Source organism: Molothrus aeneus, chromosome 8, assembly GCF_037042795.1.
Source record: "Molothrus aeneus isolate 106 chromosome 8, BPBGC_Maene_1.0, whole genome shotgun sequence".
Lineage (NCBI taxonomy): Eukaryota > Metazoa > Chordata > Aves > Passeriformes > Icteridae > Molothrus > Molothrus aeneus.
This window is the reverse complement of record NC_089653.1, coordinates 22241908-22261604: the sequence shown is the minus strand read 5'-3', so window position 1 is coordinate 22261604 and position 19697 is coordinate 22241908. Positions and strand designations below refer to the sequence as shown.

Below are 19697 nucleotides of genomic sequence, written 5' to 3'. Positions count from 1 at the left end.
GCTTTAAGAAGAGCTAAAGCAAACTCCCTATGGCCTGGAGGATGTTCTGAAACTGAGGCTGAACCTTGCAAGACAGTTGGAGAACTTGGCAAGATGCCCTGACATGACTAAGCGTCCTTCACACTCCTCATGTTTGGCCTTAGCACTCAGACAGGTAAAATTCTTATGTCTCATAGCCTGGGGCTTCCTGAAAGCTCTTGGGAGAGGCTGGCAGTGGGAGGAGAAGTGGGAGATGCATTGCAGGATGAAAGGCAGCCAGGAAGGAGCCAGTGGGACATCTCAAATCGTGCCCAACAGCTGGTAAAAGAGATGTGATTTTACACAGTGCTAGGAGGAAACAGCCAGGATAGGAGAAGGAAAGGCAGATGGAAAACAGCAGAGGGAATGTGGAGCTGCAAGATCACCCAAGCATGGGAATCAAGCACAGGGACACACAGGGAAAACCCAACAGGAAGATAAAGAGACTCCATCTCGTGTGACACACATCAAAGCCAAGATAAGGACTGCTGGAAGGCAGGCAGCAAAGCCCTGCCACAGGGCTGGCCCAAGCTGGGGCTGCCCTTGCCCCAGTAACAATTGCTCTTGAGAGGGGTTTGGGAGAGCAGCACCCAGTCAGGGCCATGCCACAGGGGAGCTGCATCCCAGCCCACAAGGCTTCCCTCCACAGAGCTGCTCTTTGAAGAGCCCCTAGCAGAAAACCACACCACAGGTCTGGGGAAACCTCTGCCTGCAGGTAGTGAGAGTACAGCTGCAGCTCCCACCCATGGACCTGCCTGTGCTGTGGATCAACAGCCCCTCCTTGTTTTGGAGAGGCAGAAATGAGTTGCTGGAGCCACTGGGTGCTCCTCCCTTTCTCTGACCCATGTATGTGTGGAGCTTGGAGAAGTATCAAGCCCAACAGCAGCACCCAATCACAAGGCACAGACTGAAAAGTGCTGGTCCTGAGTCTGTGGGCACTTGGGGGTCTCACACAGATCTTCAATTTCTGTATTAATGTTCAAGTGATGGAGCAGCCCCACAGCCCTTTTCAAAACTGCCCTGAGGTTAATTATCTTTGGGGCTAACCTCCTGTCTTTGTTCCAAGTGCATCTGACTCACCGTGGGGATAGCAGCTCTGTGACCCCAAGAGCCCATGGCTGACTGCCCTGTGGGTGTGCCTTAATAGCTGGGGACTGTGTTACCTGCATGTCCACGCCTCCTGCCACAGCCTGATTGAGCTCAAGAGCAGCCAGGATTGCTGAGAGGAGCTCCACAGAGGGGAGAGTGAGGATGTTGCCAGGGAAGAGGGGATGGGACCCTTCACCCTGGCTGGCTTGGGGGGTTGCTCCTCACAGCTCCAGGGGAGGTGCTGGCCAGGACTGGAGCTGCCAGGGTTGCAGCCAGCCTCCAGCATGGCTGCTCAGGTGGCCTGGCACTGCTGGCACAGCTGCAGCTTGTGCTGTAGGACCTGGGGAGAGGAGCTGCTGAGGCTGATTACCCCTGCCAGAGCAGGCCTGGCAGGTTTATTTTTAACACTTCTGATTGAAGCTGGTTTCCTGCTGACATTTACACTCCTTCATCATTATCGGCTCCCTAGCTTCCAACCGCCAGGATAAAAAGGAGAATGAAATCTCCCGAACAGTGGTGTCCTGGCTGCAAACCCCACACAGGGGGAAAGACCCAGACCAGGGCAGCTGGGCAGATAGCAGCCCCCTTGGAGGGAGATGGGTGCCTATCTCTCAGTGGGGGCATTACAGACTGGGATCCCGCCACCAGATGCAGCAGGAGCCATCTCAGGGCAGCCTGTGCAGGATTGTGAGTCATCATCACTGGCATGAGTGTGACATGGCAGCATGGCTGGGCTGCAGATGCAGCTTTGGGTGCTGGTGTCCCCAGAAACAGGCACACTCCTGGAAGTGCCCCAGTGACTGGCTCCAGGTGCAGCAGGAGCCATGGCTGCTGTCTGGGGCCAGCAGAAGGGTGAGGTGCCAATCCTGTTTGCATGCCCATGCTGTGAGCTCCCAGCAGTGGATAAAGGGACTAATGAAGACATGCAGGGCTTGGAGCCCCAGTGTGGTCCTCTGTGATGGGAGAGTCAAGCAGGGGCTGTGCAGCACAGCCTGACCTTATCCTCCTTCCTATGCTGCTGTGGGAAGGCCAGCAATGCAATGCAGAGCCAGTAGTGGGGCTACAGCATGGCCAGAGCACTCAGATCTGAAAAGCTCCTTTTTCTCCCTATGCAACAGTCAAATTCCAACACGTGCTGCCTAAAAATACACTCTAGTCTGCCCAGAACTCTGCCCGTTCTTACATCTCTTGGATGATTCATATTTTGTCAGATTCCAGATCAGTTTTGAGACCAGAAATACCAGGTTTGAGAGACAAGCATGTCACAGGCCCTGTAAGAGGAGGCTGGAGATGTGACCCAGGTGGGAGATGTCCTTCTGCAGCAGGGACTATGGGCTGTGTGTTCCTGACATGTAGAATGGCTCTCATGGAGGGGGAAAGCCCTGCAGCAGCCCTGGATGGGTACAAGCTGCTCCAAGGCCAAACAACCAGCACAACCCTGCTGCATCCCAGAACAGCCCCAAAATGGGGCGCATTCATACATGGGAGCTTGCGTCCAGCTTTTACTTAATTGACTTAATGGATATTAAATCATCAATAACTAATTACACAGCCCCATTCCTGCCTAATATGCTGAAATCTGCCACCTAATTAAATATTATAGGCATTTAAAAGAATTTCTGACAACATATTATATATGTAAAATACTGCAAATTAGCTGTCTCCCACACTGAAATCCTGCTCAGGAACAATGCAGGGACCTGGTTGGACAGAAATCCGGGACATAATTTCAAGTAAATTGAGAAAAGGGCCCACTCTTCTGGCAAAGGATTTTTTTTTCTTAGGGTTGGAGATTCCTGAAGGACAAAGGAGCCTAGAATCACCTCTGCCAGTCTTGCTGCCCCATGAGCTATGTGAGCCCCCCAGCAAAGGCGATTAGGATGTAAGAGGGCTCCTGGTTAGTTAGGCAAACATTAATGCAAATTGTCAGTGAGCCAGGAGAGGAGATCCCAGGCACAGTGGCTTGAAGGGGAGCAGGCACTTCCTCACATTATCAGCCCATCCACTCTTTGAGGGGGGAGCAGGAGCCAGCAGCTGCTCTGTGTCACAAGAAAGGAGCTCCAGGAGCCAGTTTCCATCCGACCACAGCACATTTGATGTCTTGTGAAGTCGAGTTTACATGAGCTGTCTCGTGTCTGCCTCGCACAAGGAAGGGGCTGGATCCTCCCCCTGCACACACAGCCGCAGCTCTGGCTGAGCACGTGAGCATCCCGCAGCACCCTGGGATCCAGCATGGATGAGCCATCCCCACTGCACCCTTCTAGCCAAAATGCAGCTGGAGAAAAAAGGGCTGGGTTTGGTCTCCTCCTCATAGTAAGGGCCAAAGTGCTGCTGACTTGCTTTGCCCTCTGCACAGAAAACTTCTATTCCTCAGTCTTCAACTCTGGCTTGGTGTGAGCCCAATTCAGTGCTGAGGTGGGGCCATGAGGACCACAGGAGGGGGCACAGGAGGGCTGCAGCATCCCCCACCTTAACCTGCAGGCAAGAGCCCAGCCCAGCACAGTGTGTGCTCTGGTGTGTGTGCTCTGTGCCAGGCTCTTCCCCTAAAAGCGGAGCAGAGAGCAGGCGGTTTGCAAGGGAAAAGGCCGGGAGCTATGGCAGGGAACACCACCTGGTAATTGCCTGCAAACTTAACTTGCAAGTAGAAGCTGCAGTGCCAGGCTTTGAACAGGGCTGTTTCATGTGCCTGGTGCTCCTGCTGCTCCCTGTGCATCCCATCAGACATGGGAGAGGGGATGAGGACAGGGTGTGTTTGAAATTCACACTTCAAAGTTGCTATCCGAGTGCACTGGCTTGTATTTGCTGCACAGCTGGAGACAAGTCAGGGAGGGGAAGGGTGAGCGGGGAGACAAGGGCTCACATTCCCAGACCCTTTAATGCTGGGATCAATCACCTGCTCAGGGAGGCTCTGCTGCAGTGAGATGAGAGCTGTACTCAGCCCCTTCCTTGCTACAGCTCCCATGCTGCAGCTTGTACCAGGGTAACGCTGCCTGACGCTGGAGCACCCTCGGGCTGGGGGCTCTCCACACGCTCTGCTCTGCTGCACTGCCCGCTCTGTCCTACCCTGCAGCATGCACTGCAATCCATGGCCCACTGCACCACGTCCACACTCCCTCCAGCATGCAGACACACTGCACACACACTTGCTCTCTTAATCACTCCTTGATTCTCACTTTAGAGCCTTTGCTGTTTTCTGCCCGCTCCTGTGTCAGCACACCTGGAAAGGCAGCACTGTGGGGAGCAGCAGAGGGGGCACATGGCCCCTGCAGAGTCCAGCCCATCTTCTGAGGCTGGTGGAAAGACCATTCAGTGCTCCTCTCCCAGCAATGCTTCCTTCTGTACACAACCTAAAGAGCAGTCTGGGGAGGTAAGGCACAGAGGAAGACCCTGGTTCTCCACCACCAGGCTCAGGGACACAGATGTGCACGCTAATGCCTGGACTCTCCTGCTTGTGCTCTCCCTGCAAAACACAGCAGCAGCATGGAGGGTCTAAGTATATCAAAGCTGGGCTTTGAACCATTTTAATCAGACTGCCCACGCCACCATGACAAGATCCCCCTGAGCCATCTGCACCTTCCCACATGGCATCCCAGAGGCTTTCAAGGCAGAGCTGGAGCGCAGAGTTGCCCCAGCTGGCAGACACAGGGGCTCTCTGGGACACAGCTAAGGGGATGGACACTCTGCATTCACCTTCCAACAAACGACAGCCCTAAACCTGACCCCTTTTCATGACTGCCACCTGCTTTCCAGGGACTCAGCAGCATCATCCCTGATTTTGCAGGGACAGATTAAGGCACAGGGACAGCATATTGGTGGCCATAGAGCCACAGGCCAAGGACCACTCTCTGTCCCGCAGCCCCTGGAGACCTCCGGAGCCCCTCAGCCTGGCCAGCTGAAAGGCTCTCCCACCTGCTCCTTGGAGCCACAGCGTCTGCAGGGCCGGGCAGCGCCTGCCCCTTCCCGCGGCGGGGCGAGCAGCGGGGCCGGCCCTGCTCAGCCCCAGGAGCCGCAGGCAGCTGCCGGAGCGGCCGGCCCTGCCTCACGGGGGGCGCAGGCAGCGAGGGCCGGGCAGGCCGGGCAGCTGCCCACCTCCCCCGGGGAAGGTGGCGGGCGGCCAGGAGGGGACAGGCGCCAGCCAGACCATGCCGAGGGCAGTCACCAGGCAGGACGGCAGCCGGGCGCGGGCCACACGCTGCTGAGGGCCAGCCTGGTCAGCTGGTGGATGGGCCCAGCAGGAACAGGGTCCCACCTCCTGCTCTGCCCCTCGAGAAGAGGGTTTGATGCAGCGCCTGCCCTGCCAGGCTGCAGCCTCTCCCTCTCATTATTTTTTCACCGCAAGAACTATCTTACACCTTATCAATAATTCACAGGTACAAACGATAACGTTCGCTGTCATGGTCCGGGAGCCACATGTTCCCGGCGAGGGAGAAGGGGCCGGTTGCAATCGCTATTGTTAATGCCTGCGGAGCTGGGGGGAGGCGGGGAGGATAAATATTTAACACTGTGTCTCCGAGCAAATGTCCATGACCGAGGGCTGAACATGGGTTTTACACAGAGCTGCTCCTGCCCTTGAGAGGGTCATTAGCATGTTAAAAGCCGTCAGAGCAGGGCTGATGGAAGGGCTCTGCCGGAGGGACCCCCAGCGCTCTGCCTGGGGGCTAGCGGGGATGCAAGGTGCTTTTTTCTGCTGCAGGAACGTGGCCATCTCCATCCTGCCCAAATCTCCCCTTTTCTGAGCACAAAGGCTGTCGGCCGCTCCTGCTCCTCGAGGAGCATCCCCACCTCTGCCCGATAGACAGGGATGAGGCACCTGGGGTAGCCCGGGGCTGGTGGGTGGCCAGGGCAGTTCATTGTGCAGAGGAATTACAAAGGGGACACAAAGAGCCACACACCACATTTTGTGTGAGCTTCCTCTCCCGGGCCGCCCGGGCCTTTCTTTTGCCATGTTGAGGGTGAGCTTTCTGTGTAAATCCCCAGGGCACGGTGAGGGGAGAATAGGTGTCTTTGTGAAAGAGGCTGGAAAATAAAGGGAAGAAAAAGAAGCAAAAGCACAAAACCCAGGCCCTGCTGTGGCAGGCGGCAAGGACAGGAGCACAAAGATTCCCAGAGGATGTAAAGACAGTCCTACAAACGGGGTGGGGGGATCAGGGGTTGGCAGGCTGCAAGTGCCCTGCTCACGGAGGCACCAAAAGCATCCCACAGCATTCTCCCACTCTGTAAGTGTCCCCAAATGTACAGTGTAACTTCCCCAGAGCCATGTCCTCATCTACAGCCCAGTTTCACATTCTTATTGTTCAAGGCACAATTTTGGGCACTGACAGACAGGAAAACCCCATGCTGGGATAATCCAGGAGCACTCTGTTTTGGCCTTGCTGTGACAGTCACTGCTGGCATCTCTCTGCAGATGGATGGGAACGGGAGAGGAACAGGACCTGTCTGGCTCTGTGGAGGTGGGGGCACAGGAAGAACAGTTGTGATGGACAAGGGAGGAGTGTAGGTAAGAGAGAACAACTTCAGCCACCACTGCCATTTGCCCTGTGAGCTCCAAGCCGAAGCCCCTGGAAGGGTCAGCCAGCCCCTCACCAGGCAAGGTATTCTAGAGCTCATAAAATTAAAGCAAGGCTGTCTTTCCCTTTTACAGAGCTAATAAAATATATTTCTGCCTAAGATGCTCAGACAGGACTGCAGCACAGAGGTCAGAAAGGCCACGGCTGAGCATCCCCTGGGGAGAGCGTGGGAAGAATGGCGCCAGTGGATCTCCCCAGCCTGGCTGAGAGCAGCAGAGTCAGCCTGGAACCCCCTCCAGCAGCCCCCAGCTGTGGCAGCCCCATCCCTACCCACAGACGTGCCTGTTCAGACACCAACTCACATCATCCCAGATAGAGAAAAGCCTCTGCAGCCAGCCTTTGCTCTGCCAGCCTCACAGAGCAGGGATGCTTGGGGGCTTTGAGAGCAATTAAGGACCTGGCCTGTGTTGGAGGCACTGGACTTATGTCCCCAGTACCCAGAGAGGGAGAGCGGATGGGGTGTCATCCATCACCCAGAAGGAGCCACTTTATCAATGGGACACCTCTGAGTACTCAGCCCAGACCCAGAGCCCTCCCAGGGATTTCTGCTCCAACCGACACTTCCAGTTTTCACCACCGGGAAAAGAAGTACAGTCTCTTTTGCAACTTCAAAGGACGTTAAATTCACCTCTTCCCAGCTAAGTGTTCAATGGTTAATTGCTCTCTGTTGTGAAAAAGACAAATTTAATTTTAGTCTGAATTTGTCTAGTTTCAGCCCGCAGCTATTGAATTATTTTATGCTTTTTCTCTTTTCTTTTTTTTTTTTTAATTAATGGCATCCCTATAATCAGGCTTTTCTCCATGCAGGTATACAGAGATGGAGATAAATTTCTCTCCTAGCCTCCTCTTGCATACACTAAATAGACTGAGCTTTTTAATTCTTTTCACTGGAATGCAGATTTTCCAGACCTCCAATTATCCTGCACTTCCTCTCTGAGCACTTTCTAATTTCCCAACATCTCTCTAAACTGTGGGCCCTGAAGCATAAACTGTGCTCAGCAGAGGCCTCCTGCCCCCCAAACGGGCAACTCCCCTGTGCCCAGAGCTACTCCGCACATCCATCACTGCCCAAGCTGGAAGCCCACATCCCAGAGCAGCCTTACACGATGGCTGCTAAGTCCTTTTCAGTGTAACCACATCCCCAGACACTGCTCCCTGTCTTGTAGCTGTGACCTACATTTTTTTTCCCCCAGCTGTGTGACCTTGCATGAGGCTGTTTCCCAGTGCAGGTGTTTCAGGCAGAGTATCCCCACTAGACCGGCATCCCGCCCACAGCACCAGCCCTGCTCCTTTCACCACTGGCTCACGTGTCCTCCAGACTGAGTTCTCTCACTGTGCAGGTGATTTCTTCCCAAGCTGCATCACCCAGGCCACTCAGCTCACCCTCAGCTGGTGCAAGGCAGAAAGAGGAGGCAATGAGAGACCAGGATATTGGGAGCTGATTGGCAAAAGTCAGTAGTGCCACCAAAGACTCCAAGACCACCGCAGCTTGGCAGAGATGGTGAGAATTAGTTCACCACATTAGTTCACCACCATCAGACCCCCACTGCACCCTGCCAGAGAGGTGACCACTGCAATTCCCCCAGGGATTTCTACCAGTGAAGAATGCTGTCAGAAATGCTACACAGACTTTTGCAGAATATTAATGTTTTCATGGCAATATCCTCCAGGCAAGAGCAAAATGACTTGCAGAAGTCTCGGTATATCATGTCAGCACAGTCGCTACTTATCAACCCAATTTGTCAGCTCATCAAAAAAAATGATATCAGGTTTGTTTGACGAGAGCAATTTTCCATGTGGATTGGCATTAATTATCCTTTAATTCCTCCCTGATTGCCACCCGTACTGTTACTGTAGCGGGGATCGGTGTCAAGCTGGAGGCAGAGCAGCGGCTGCCACCGGGGGGAGGCATGGCAGGGATGCTCCATCCTCACTCACTGTGCTCCGGGGTTAATGACCTCACACTCACTCTGGAGGTGACAAAGTGACTGATGCATAGAAAGTGTCACATCCCTCTCCACACAGCCCAGGTCCTGGGCAGGGGTGTTGCTAAGAGACAAGACCAGGATGAAGAGAGTCAAGGAGGATGGGGGATAGGAAGATCCTGTCCTAAGGAGCAGGCTCAAGGCCACTATGGGGAATTTGAGCTACCTGGGTGAAGAGCCATGTTAGTGCAACCACCCCTGCCAGGGATGGGGACCTGCCTGCACCATGAGTCCCTTTCCTCAGGCAAGAGGCAGCCCTAGCCACAGGCACAGGCTGGAGCAGGCACAGGCTGGAGCAGTCCCAGGAGAAGCTAATATTTGCTTTCTCTCAGTTAACCCTCAGACTGAGGAATGCAGGGTCACCACCTGTGTGGCTCCCTGGGGAGGCAGCTGTGTGTGGAGGGATGCAGGGATGTCCCCTTTTGGCTGTGCTGTTTATTTTCTCAATATTTGTGGAAGGAAACAAGAGCCGGGTGGGGGAATGTGGGGCCAAGGATGAACTGGGAGGGCTGGCCAGCAGAGCGTTGGTTGAGGGTCAGCAGGTGATGGAGGTCAGCCAGCACTTCCCAACTACCCTGTGTGTCCCTGTGACACCCAGCCAGGGCCCTCCTCTGCCACCTCCCTCCTGGATGGGGAGTGGGGCTGTGGGTCTCCCTCCTGAGCCTTGCCTCATTCCCTGGCTCAGCCATCTGCTTGGATGCAGCTGGACACACCAGAGCAAACCACTGCCTTCACAAAAATCTATTTTAGGGTGAGTGGGCTCATTCTCACCAGGACCAGGGCCTTGCCAGCTTTCAATAGCAAAAGGTTCTGTGTGATGCTCACTTCCATTAAACCTGCCCACTTCTGTAGCCCTGCTCCCCCCTAAGAAGTTAAAATCTCCCACAAAATGATGTGCTGACCTACAGCACAGGTGATATTCCCAGCAGATAACTGTCTCACAGCTTATATCCTACTCCTGCTCTCAGCCATTAATAAAACTCAAAAGCAATGACCTTGAGGTCCCTGCCAGTGACACCAAACCCCAGCAGCCCTTCACTTCCACACTCTTCATCTCATTTGGGGCTGACATGCTTCCAGTCAAGGCTCTGCCACCAGACAGGCTGCAAACACACAGCCCTGGCACCACGTAGCAGCTCTGGAGGAGAAATCTGGCCATTGGTGGAAGGCACAGCCCTTGGAAAGACAGGCAGGGCTGTCACCATGTCTCTAACCCCTACAGATCTGGGAAATGCAGATGGCAGGGCCACACAGGCACTTTAGTTCCTGTCTCTGTGACTCAGTTTTCCGTCTGTAAATACGAAAAAAACGCTGACATCTGCAGTGGTGGAGATGTCAAACTGAGCGAGCGCTCGCCCCAAGCTCCTCTAGAGCCCAGGGGGAGGGCAACAAAGACTAAATATTATCATTCCTCATTGCAACCAAGACTGCAGAGCAGAAACTGATGCACCAGTGGTGCTGCCCCAGTGGGCTGTATTTGCAGTGTCAGCTAATGATTGAGCTGAGGCACCTCTGAAAGCTGGAATCACACACAGAGTGGTTGTCCCCAGCCCCATGTTGCCAGAGCATTGCAGCAGGGAATAGAGCCTGCTGCACCCTATGATCCAGGGCAGCCAGGGAAGGAGCTTCCTCTGGTGCATCTGCCTGTTCACCCCAGCAGGGCTGGGCAGTCACAGCCCCTGGGGAGCCTCAGGGCACCCCAGTGCCACTGGCACATGCTCGGAGCAGCCGCCCTGCTGCAGGAGAACCAGGCAGCTGCTCTGCTGTAGCATCCCAGCTCCCAGCCCCAAGCTCCTTACCAGCGGCCCCAGGCTGGGGTTGGGGTTGCGGGGGTGTTTCCCAGTCCAGGATGCCCATCTGGAACCCATTAGGCACCTTTAATCCTCCTCATCCATTCTGGTGCTGTCTGAGCTCCCCCCTACCAACACACACAAACGCTGCCATTCAAGCAGTTAATTTAAACAAATTCTGCCCAGCCGCCACATCGAGAAGCAATGAAAAAGCCAAACGAAGCTGCTCAAAGCCAAGGGGAGAATGGGAAAAAAAAAAGAAAGAAAGAAAGAAAACCAAAAGAAAAAGAAAACCACTCAGCACGGCGGGGCTGATACCCAGAAAGACCAGCTGCATCCTCCCGTCCCAGCCAGCCCCAGTCCTCCCCTCTCACAGGCAATCAGATACCATGCGGGCTGTGTAATTGGATGGCAAAGGATAGAGAGAGACATCTTAAAGCTTGGGTCTAATCTCATTAGCACCCGGCTGCGGGGATGCTGTGAAATCGTAGGATGCAGGAATGAGCAACATGCTGAGCCCGTGGGGAGGAGAACAAGCGAGCTGGAGCAGGACGACAACACCGGGAGGTGGAAATGCCTCCGGTCAGACAGCGAGAGCTGGAAACACTGCTGAGTCCTGGGAATGCAGCCAGCCCCCTTGCTTGATCCTCACTTCCTTGCTCCTGTTTACCCCACAAGCACAGATCGCCACTCCTGTTATGTGGCCCCAACTTTATCCCTATGATTGGTAATTAATGGTGTAGCCCAGGGGTTAAATACCTACCCCCCATCCCACACCCATTTTGCATTTCCACTATTCTTGCCTCGGACCAGCACACTGCTGCATTTTTTGCTGGGTATGTGCTGGTCCATGGCAAGAAGAATCACCAGACCACAGGCAAATATCCCAAAAAGGTGCCATGGTGAGGTCAATTTCAACACTCCTCTCCAGGCCCCTGTTGCCACTGCAAGTCTCTGTCATAGAGTGACCAGCCTGGGAAAAAGTATCCTAGATGGGGTGAAGTGGAGGGGATGAAGTATCCACCTATCTATGGGGCTCCTAGGTGGACAAAAGTCCCTTTGAGTGTCATACCAGGGATGGGAAGGTATGGGGAGACACAGGTTCAGAATTCCCAGGTCCCTTTCCCAGTTCTGCCATGGGAGGGGTCTGGGGGTGGAGAACTTCCCAGCTTCGGGACGGGAGACACTTTTTGAGAGCTATTCCTGTGCTTTCCACATTTAGTACTCTGTCCATACAACATAGCTAACACCTCTCCCTCCTTTCTCCTTAGAATCCCAAAATTACCATTTCCCAAACACTCAAGTGGATGGTCAAGCTCTTTCTGGCTGCACCTCCCAGGGAAACATCTCTCCTCCAGCCCCAGGGCCTGCAGAAAGTCTGTGCCAATTTTCCTCTTCAAGCAGCTCTGCCTCAAATGCCATCCCTCACTGGAGGGGCAGCGAGGACCAGATAGGGAGAAGGAGGTCACGGTGAGGAAACCATTCTAAACCATCCCTGCCATTTCCTGCCTCCCAGTTTAGAGGAAAAAAAGACAGCAGGATGTCTTCAGTTACCAACAGCTCCCTTGGGAGCAGTAAAAATTAATCCAGCTTTTCCTATCCTGAAGGGAAATACAGATACAAATGAGAACAAAAGCCTCTGTGGGCAAAGGGGGGTGCAACAACCATGGAAGGGCCGTGGAAGGCAGCTGGTAAGACCCCCTAATCCATACCCTGCTTAGCTCTGGCAGGGCAGTGGGAGTCCCAGCCACAGAAGTCTGCGTCTCACTGGTTAAGTGAGGATAAGCCTGAGATGATAATTAATTTAACACAGATGAGAATCAGGAAAGTGAATCCCCACCTCCCCAAACCCATCCCCAACACACTGCCAGCAGGGTTCCCTTGCACATGGATGTCAATTGGCACACACAGTTGGCACAATGGGCTCACCAAACCAGGACTCCCTCAGCTTATCCCTGCAGGCAGGGCACACCTTCCCCTTGGCAATGCCAAGGAGCCCTGATGCACCAGGAAAGCCCCTAGGTGTGCAAAGGGGCATCTTTTCCACTTACACTCATCTGTTTGGCCCTTACAGGACTTCAGCATAGAGAACTTTACCTGTCTGCAGCATTGGATAAAGCATCCCAGTGCTCCAGGCAGCCCGCTTGGGCAAGAAGTTGGAGCCCACCAAGCCCAACTGCTGGTGTTGGGGTTGCAGGCTGTGTGGTCCAGCACCAATGCCAAAAGCACCACAGGTCCCTTGGGAGCAGAAGAGAAAGAGCACGGCACAGGGACCCTGTTAGGAGCAGTGCTGGAAACTGCTGACAGCTTGTTTTCATTGCAGCCCCAGCATGAGAGAGGAGGGGTTGCAGCACCCAGCCGCGGGAAGATCAGCCAGCAAAGGCAGGTTAATTACCTGGCTCTGCACATTCACACGTCTGTGGGATGCACATGCAGTGGTACCAAGTTATAACTTAGCCTCAAATCACTGCATAGGACTTTTTTCTTTCACATTCTGGAATTCAAATTACCAGAGGCTAATTCTGCTCACGATTCTTTAATATCACTTTGAACTCTTCTACTATTTGAACTGTGAAAACAGGAGGAAGGAAATGCCTTTATGCTGTGCTCAAAATGGATGGACAAAGGCATCAGCTCTTCCAAGTGCTCTTTTAACTCTTTCAGGGGACCAAAGGTGGCCAAAGGCTGAATGTGGGACAATGCAGGCAATGAGCTGTGAGGCAGGCAGGGAATAAATAATTCCTGTGTTTTAATAGCTGTGTAATTAGCACTGCTGCTCAGCTTTAGGAAGACTTGATTTTTCATTGCTTTTTCCCATGAGTTGCAAATTCCCATTTGCCAGTGCACCACTGGGAAGCTGGACAGGGATGCTCTGCATGATGCCATGTGGAGGAGAGGACTTTGCTGAAAGAGGCAGGGGCTGAAAGCTGCACCTCACCACACACAGACTTTCGCTTTAATAACATTACAAAACCCAAATCCAAGCCTGCACCCAAAGCAAGACAGAGGGTGAGCCCAGCAGAACCAGTGGCTCAAGGAGAGAGCCCCGGGAGTGGGGCTTGACCCTGTGCATTGCCAGGGAAACCCTGGAAGCGTCTCAAGAGCCAGAAAACTGGAGCCGGCCGCGAGTCAGGAGCACAACGGGGTGCATGGAGGGAACGGGGCAGATTATCTCCAGGCAGCCGTCTGGCAATGCCCGCTCCTGGCAGCCCCGGCTCGCTGGCAGGATAATGGCACAGAACAGAGCCAGGGCGTCCCTGAGCAGGGCTTGCACCACCACCCCAGTGGGACAGGGCCCAGGCTGGTGGGAAGCAATCGGGGAGGCTGCTCGTCTGCAGGTTGGGCCATGGCTGCTACCCTCACCCCAGCACTCCTGTGCCTCTGGAGACTGCGGGTCAAGTCCCAAAATGCTTATGGAAATGCTCAAGAATGTGTTTAATTTGTGAGGCTTTGAGGTTGTCTGCACTCAGGATCCTCCAGGGAATCTTGCCCTCCCGCCCAAAAAAGCTGAGATCTGTGGCACATTAATGATGGACCAAGAAGAGCAGCAGGCAGTGAGCAGCTCCCTGCACAGGGGTGCTCCTTTCCAGCAGGGTTACCCCGCACAAAGCCCCAGAAGTAAGAATCTGTAAGAATGCTGTCCCCATGGGCCAGAAGCACAAGGACGTATCAGCCTGCCTCAGCTTGGCCCTCCTGCAGCCCCCTGAGCCCTGCCAAGGCTGGGGTGCCAGGAGCAGCCCCTCAGCGCCTGGCAGCCCGCCGGGGAGGGGGCTGGCCGCCCGCCCGCCTGGCAGCATCCTTCCCTAGGTAACCTCCCCACCTATTAGTGGCACATTTGTTTCCCTGCGTTTCCTTAGAGCTGTCACCAGCCACACTGACTCTTTGTTCCCGGGGCCTGCAGAGAGGCCTCCCTTCCCCTTCCCCCCAGCTGGTGTGGGGGGGTGTCTTGCAGCACACAGGCCCCACAGCTCCCCCCTCCCCCCAGCTCCAGGGGTAAACACGCTGCCCCTCCTCATTGGTATTCGGGGGGACACATCCCAGCCTGGCCCCCCCAGCCCTGCTCTGTCCCCAACAGAAGGAGCTTTGTTGGGGAGCGCGATGGGGTGCGGCACCCGGAGTCCAAAACGTGGGCATGGTGACAGCGGGGACACTTGGCCCTCACCCGGCAAGGGGAGGGGGATGCTGCTAGAGGGGGAGCTGGGACAAAATGAGGGATGCTGGGGAAGGGGAAGCAGGGAGGTTTGCTCCAGGAAAGCTGCTCTCTGCTCTGACCTTGGCACCTTGCTCTTGGACCACAGACCTCTGCACAGAGCATCAGCATGTACACATTTGTGCAAAGAGCAAAGGGGCACGTGCCCAGGGAGCCAAAGCAACCCTGCTCCAGCAGGGGAAGGTGAAAACACAAGGCTGTGCCCACAGGCCCCTTCCCACACAGCAGCTGCAGGCTCCTGGGTGCTTGCTGAGCTCCAGAACCAGCACAAACCTTGCTGGAGGGAGTGAACCTCAACCAAATCCCCAACAAGACTGACTGTGGGACATGGGGGTGGGTGTCTGGCACAGGAGAGCCAGGGCACAGCCAGAGCCAGCCCACCACAGTGACAGCATTTCCAGGGAGCCAACCAGCAGGCAGGCACCAAATATCCCTCACTAAATTGAAAATGGGGCTCAGGCAAGTCTCCCCCACTGGGAGGGAGCAAAGCTGTGGCACATGCACTCCCCAGAGAGCGTCCCCACCTGGTACCACACCTCCCACCTGGCACCAGCATCACTACCCACTGTGGGGGCACGGGACCGCTCCTTTATCCAGCCATCACCAAGAACACATTTTTTCCTCTATCCCTGCCTTCCCTCTCTGGGGGCTTTCCTGGTGCAGCCCCAAGAGGAACGGTCACTAGTACAGTCTCGCAAGCAACACCTCCCACACGCAGCCAGCCCCATCTGAGCGGGGCCTGTTTTGTTATTCCTTTCTCTGACAGCTCCTTTTTCACTTGTCACCCTGTTTTGCTACTACTCAGCTCACAGCTTCCTCTGGCATGGTTGTGATCCTCTCCTTCTTGAAGGATGTCATTTGCATTTTCTCAAGTTATTTAGCAGGCCTCCATTTTTCTCTGCTGCTTTTCTAAAGGCAATTAGGGCTGGGTTTAGCCAAATGCAGGGGTGGTGTGAGGAACCTGCCCCAGGGCTTGCCATAATATCACCTCTCCTAACCAGGCAGCACACCCAGCTGTGGTGCTCTCTGCCACTCAGCTCAAAACTCCCTTTAAATAGCCCTGAATCCGCGGTGGGTCTGGACCATCCCCTGGTCCCTCTGTCAGCTCCCAGACAGAGGCAGCCATAGAGCATCACTATTCCTCTGCAGGCTCTGGCCACAGAAGAGTCTCATGGGAGCATGACAATCCCCCCAGCTCCTACAACATTTCACATGTCCCCGGCTCAGAAAGTCACCAGCCCTGATTGAGATGTTAATGCTGTTTCTAGGGAGCCCCTGCCCTTGCAGACTGAGAGCAGCACGGCAGCCCTTCCCCCTGGGCTTGGCTGCCAGCTAAGATGTGGCACCATCTCCTTCACCATTTTAGCTGGCACGGATCTGACAGAAACTGACAGTCTGTGGCCCCTGTCCTAAATCTCCCTCCTTCTGGAGACAAGACTTTTTTCCCCCTACTCCCTGCTCACTCTCTCTCAGCTCCCATTCTGCCTGAGCAAGGAGCAGCTACTGCAGCTTTTGAGGGAAACCACTGGGCAACCACTCCCATGGGGATGCATCCATCTGGGATTGCGACTCCCCTGCAGGAGCTACTCCCCAGAGCTCCTCACAGCCAAGCACCCACTGCTCCTCTCCTCCCTCGCATCAGCTCGGCTTCCCTTGGAGAAAACTATTTATTTATAGCCATCCTGGCTGCCTTTAGCACATTTCAACAGCCCACGTCTTTGCCTCCCTGATGATGCGCCCACAGCATTTCTGTCCTCACCCTGCTGCTACAGCCATTCCAGACTCCTCTCTCCTCCTTGCATCCCCAATCCAGAACCCCCAAGGGACTTAGAAACAGCTTCAGGAGGAGGTTTTAAGGGGAGCTGAGCAGAGAAGGGAGAGAGTGTTACAAAACTCCTATCTCATCCTTCCCCCCCACAAGGAAGCAGAGAGAAACTCTGCTTGCTTTTTCTGTTGGGGGCTGTTGGGAAAAAAACCCCAACTCCTGCCAGCTTGGGAGAGAGGGTGAAAGAAGATCTACCAGCATCCCCTTGGCTCCTGGTGTGCATCAGGGCTGTACTGGAGCACCACTGCTGATGTGTACGGCTGTGGCACACTGGGGACCAACACCAGGCACTGCAATAGAAGAGGTCACCTTCTTGCCTGGGTAATCCTCACTGGAAGGAAAGATCCATCTTTTTATCACCCCTCCTCTTCGCAGGAGATGTGCTCTTCCCCAGTGAGCTGCTGGGGGACCCTGGCTTTCCCCCTTGAGCCCACAAAGCTTTGTTCTTCCGTCCAGTGCTGACAGTTTAATTAAACCCAGTTTGAGAACAGGTCACTGAGGTCAGGCGCTCTCCAGCGAAACCTCAGCTCAGCACCACTTCCAGCCACCAGGACTGCTTAATGAGTTATCCATACATAAATAAAGGAGACATGCAGGGAGTCCCCCTGCCTCCTGGCCCCACTGCCAAGGACCACCCCCACTATCTCAGACTGAAATGGGCTCTGGGCAGGCGTCAGCTCAATATTTCCAAATTCCAAGGGGAAAACATTCCTCTCCAGGCGTCTCACCTCCCTCATGCCCTCATTTGAGGTTTGCTTCCCGTTGGCCCTTTGCTGCCATTCCCCAGTTTATTTAAGCCCTGACGGATCAGGTTTAACTCCAACCCTTTCCATTATCCCGATGCACAAATGCTCTTTACAGCCAACTTCCATGTAACTAATTGTAGCTTGAGCCGGGCTGGGAGACCACAAAGTACCACAAGAGTACGTGGCTCTGACACTCAGGAGGGGCACAAAGAGCTCTCCATCCCAACCTGAACCTCAGGGAGTCCTCCTGTGCTCCTGAAAAATTTTCATCAGGTTCAGCAGGAAAGGTACAGTGGGAAACTGCTCTGTGGGTATCACATACCCCTAATTCAACAGACTTGTCTTCGTCTTCTGTGTAACTGATGTGCTGAGAAAGATCCATCAAGACTATGCCTAGAAAAGGCTAGAGCACCCAGGCCAGCACCCAAGGGCCCATCTAAGTAACCCCCAGCAGCTCCTACAATCCACCCCTGGCTTTCTGCTTCAGCTGCCACCAGACAGCCTTATTTCCCAACCAAACAGATCTCAGCCTGACTCATTCAGTCAGTTTTTGTTAATTCAAGACCTGCCAGTACAATGGTGTGAGGACATGAGGAGCTAGCAAGGACTCCTGAACTCGAGAAGCATGCCATGGGTGGCTGCAGTCAGCAGGTCAAGGGGAAGCCTGTTTGTTGGAAGTGATCTGGAGATCAGGGTTTGCAAGAAAATGGTGCTGGTAAGAGCCTTGTTTTCCCAGACCAGCACAGGTCCTGGCCTGTTTCTGGGCAGGGAAAGGGTCTTGAGCAGTGGGGCCACCCCAGATCCATTTCAGCAGTTAAACAAGTGCAAAGCCCAGTGGGGAGGCTCCAATTTCGCTCAAGGAGAGCTGATTTCAATTTAGCTTAAACCTGTTCCCCACTGACTCGTATCCCTGTAGCCTGACCCGGGTTTGCAGCAATTTAAGAGTGTCCTTATGACCTCCCGCACTGGCAGGCCTAGCTCTGGTCCAGATCCCACCTCCTGCTGAGTCAGCATGTGTGTCTAGACAAGCCACCCAGAGCACCCCCTGAGCACCTCAGTAACCAGCAGTCCCAAGGAGAGGGAGCAGCAGGTCCTCTGGCACATGGGCTCTGTTGCACAAATGCAGAACTTAAGGATCTGCCAGGACACTGGCTCCTGGTTTCCCTCTGGGCAGACCCCAGTGCTGCACCCCTACTCTCATTAATGTGTGTGGGGGAACCTGCTGCAGAGGAGGCTGGAGGGTGGCTCAGTGTGTCCCCTGTCCCCAGTCCCACTGCTCATCACAGGGACCCTCTGCTCCAAGCACACATCAAAGCTCCCCAAACGTGGCACCAGCTATAGTCAAGGAGCTGCAAAATCTGAGCCTGTGCACACAGCCCTAGATTGAACAAGAAAAGCTCCAGGTGCTTTTCCCAGGCATCCTGTATCCAGTATCCAGGCAGTTTGCCACGGCAGAAATGACCAGAAAACAACTTCAAAACAGGGTGGGAGGGAAAAGGTTTGAAATAACCCCCACATTGCAGTAAGCAGTAAACAACAGGAGGAGGCTGAAATGCACCTGAACATGAGGTGGCTGCAAGGAACACCTTGCATAGACCTCTTAAACCCTCAGGTTGTGTACAGCCCCCTGCACACCGTGGCACAGTCCTGGCTCCACATGAGTCTGGCAGCTGTGTAGGGGCACTCTGTATTTGTAGGAGACACACATGCTGCTCTTCTGCATCTCCACAATGAATTGTTAGGGTTTGCTTGTTGAAAGAGTCTGGTATTAAAATCTAGAGAAGATTAAAAAGGAAACAGCAATATTTGTAAAATTATTCTCTGGCCTGTGTTTCTGTTATGGAATGGGTGGCTGGAGGAGGATGGGCCCTTGCTGGCGCCATGATATGGCACAGCTGAGCTCAACAAATGCCATTTGATAATTAATGGAACGCCTGTGCTATCAGCTGCCATTACCTAGGCCCATCTTTGGCACCTGTCCACCACTTCACACATCCCATACTGGCAACCCACACAGTGTTTTAACCCTTCATTACCCACCCCAGGCTGGACTCTGGGACTGACTCCCTGGCACTGTTGGAAGAAAGTGGTTCAGCCACAGCCTGACAGCACAGGCAGGGCTGCCTGGCCCGAACATGGCCATGCCTGTCCTGGGAATGTCTCAGCACATACAGTTATTTCATCCATTCCTGCCTTGCCTCAGCAGGGACCTGGCATCCTCACGTCACAGCTGATCAATGGAGATACAAGATGCTGCAAGCAGAAAGCTTGTGTCCTGGCAACCATCACCCCAATCCACAGGGTATAAGCTGCTTCTCTGAGTGATGGAGAGCACCCAGCCCCAGTCTGCCACGCACCCTCTGCTCCTCACAGCACCCTTCCCAATGTATGTAGTGCCTGACATAGCTGAGAGCCTGTAAACACTTTGTTTGAACAATGCTGGCACTGCTGAAAGCACCATTGCCTG

The 19697-nt window shown here is 54.2% G+C and overlaps 1 protein-coding gene across 2 annotated transcripts in view; it reads right to left on the bottom strand.

Moving 5' to 3' along the window:
• Nucleotides 1-19697, bottom strand: part of SLIT1 (slit guidance ligand 1) — a 60491-nt gene that overhangs the window by 26585 nt on the left and 14209 nt on the right. The window lies entirely within an intron of this gene.